General features: G+C 41.7%; 1 pseudogene; it reads right to left on the bottom strand.

The window, feature by feature from the left end:
* Positions 1 to 1,274: 1,274 nt before the first annotated feature.
* On the bottom strand, positions 1,275 to 1,753 carry LOC103274374 (annotated as a pseudogene).
* Positions 1,754 to 2,351: the final 598 nt, after the last annotated feature.

Here is a 2,351-nt window from a genome sequence, read left to right as displayed (position 1 = left end):
GACTGTGGACTTCTCCTTGGCAAGATTGGAGCTCCCAGCAGGTCACAAAAGAGAGGACGAAAAGGGAAAGGGAATTGGGGCATCTGTATAGCGATTGGAAGCTGTTGTTAGAGTCCAAATGACCAGGCTGTGCTACTTACTAGCTGTGTGACCTTGAACAAATTTCTTAACTTCTCTGGATCAAACATTTAAAATGAGTATTATAATAATACCCACCTTGAATGGTTATTTTGAAGATTACATGATATAATATAGGTAAAGTTTTTAGCAGAATGCAGGAGAATAGTTGATATTGCTATTACTCCCGAAAGGGGCCCAAGTTGGAGATTTTGCCTAGGTTGTTTCCACTACAATTTGGGTAGGTGGAAGGGGCCAGCAGGATCCTCCAAAGCAGAGCTGTGCAGGGCAACTTGGTGAACTCCTCTAAAAAATAAATGCATGAATTCAAGTCCAATAGAGATCCCAGAGACCACCTCAAAAGGGAATCAGAACATCAGAGGATTCTATGAAAAAGTCCTGTAGTCTATTGAATGTAGGGTAAACCTTCAGATGTGGCTCAACTCTCATTTGACATAAAGAAACGCTTACAGAGAGATTATTCCAAGAAGTCAATGAACAAAAACGGGCAAAAGTCCTCATCCAGAAGTCATGACTCACGGTTCTCCAGAGAATTTATATAGGAGTAAAATCCAGGAGGGTGAATTCACACCTCATTGATGTCAGCAATTTCACACTGAGGAGAAAGTACCAGTCTAATGAGTTGGAAAACCAGATAATATTAGAAGAGAAGTGATGCTTCAGAAATGATATGAAAGCTTTTATAGAAAAGATCACAGAAAATCTGTGATTATAAAGGATAGACTTGATTGATCACAGTTGGGTAGAAAGATTTAAAAGGATGAAAAAACTGAGTAATGTATGACCACTTCCCAAAGTTTGCAGAGGTTATGTTTCTGAGTCTGATATATTTTGAAAATTGTACTTGTGTCGACATTGCATATATGAATCTAACATAATTCTGAAGATGACTATTGTATACAAGGTCCTCCCGAGTGTATTATATGACGAGTTATCTGTATATAATCAGTCCCTAAAGTTTTTGAAACATTAGTAGGTAGAAGTAGGAAAGTGCTTATTTTATTTATTTATTTATTTATTTTTTTCCTGTCTCAGGTTTATTTGTACAAATAGCACAGGAGGACACCAGCCCCACACAGACAGCATCCTGGGGGTCAAATCAGTCCTTCTGTCCACACATTGACAGACAGAGGCCTCTACTCTGGAGTTTTTGTGGGGGTCTGGGCAACTTTGGGAACCTGAGCAGTTGCTGGAACTGAAGCTGGAGTTGCAGGTGAAGCTGCGGCCGGGGCCTTAGTTTGATCCTTGGCCTTTGGCCGGCAGAGCCTGTAGCCCTTGGCAATACGGGCACTAATATGCTTCCCAAGCTTAGGGTTGGCAATGTAAGCAAGTCGAGTAAGCTTGCGGCTAGGACCCTTTGGGATCTTGGGCTTAACCTCCTTGGGCTTTACAAGGGCTTGATAGCCTCAGCACGTGCACTCATGGCACTGGCGTTGTTGGCTTGCATCTTCTTCAGGCCTTTCTTGTTGTGCTTCTTGGCAAAGTGCATGTTCCTCAGGAACTTGGGGTCCACCCCCTTAAGAGACTCGTATCTTTGTGATCGGGGTTTCTTGATGCCATTTCTGTACCATTTTCGGGACTGGTTGTGTGTGGTATGGTTCTTGGACTTGGCCATGTCTGCACTGTAAGCCGTGGATCCTGAAGCACCTGGGACCGGAAGAGGAAGGAAAGTGCTTATTTTAAATTTACAGATCATTTTCTGAATCTAGATTTAGAGATCTTAATTTGCCTTTGGGGAAGACTGCTGTCTTAAGAAAAGTTTCAAAATGACCCTTTAATTATCCAGTTGTAAAACATTATACTCGTCATTGTTCTTGAAAATGGTAATGTTATTGCTAAACTGATCATGTAAATTATAACTCTACCAGTTATTGAGCACTTACCATGAGGTCATAAGACCACTTTGGATCCTCATTAAATATATAGATTCTGAGATCTCCGTAGAGATCTGCTTTGCTAGGCATTGGGTAAAGCCGTGGAACCCATAGGTTTAACTGAAGCCTCCACTTGTTCCCAGGATAGGACAAGTTTGGGAAATGGTGTGTTATATGGTTCACGCCAATCAACTGTGACAATTGCCCTCTGAAGCAGGTACAATTATTGTCTCTGTTTTACATAGGAGGAAATCAGCTCAGAGTGTAATATATGGCACACCCAAGACAATAGCTAACAAAAAGGGGAGCTGCTGACACTAACAAACAGGGCTGCCTGTC

The sequence above is a fragment of the Carlito syrichta genome, unplaced genomic scaffold, assembly GCF_000164805.1.
Source record: "Carlito syrichta isolate Samal-C Ts95f unplaced genomic scaffold, Tarsius_syrichta-2.0.1 Scaffold314750, whole genome shotgun sequence".
Classification (NCBI taxonomy): Eukaryota; Metazoa; Chordata; class Mammalia; order Primates; family Tarsiidae; genus Carlito; species Carlito syrichta.
This window is presented reverse-complemented; position numbering and strand designations above follow the sequence as displayed.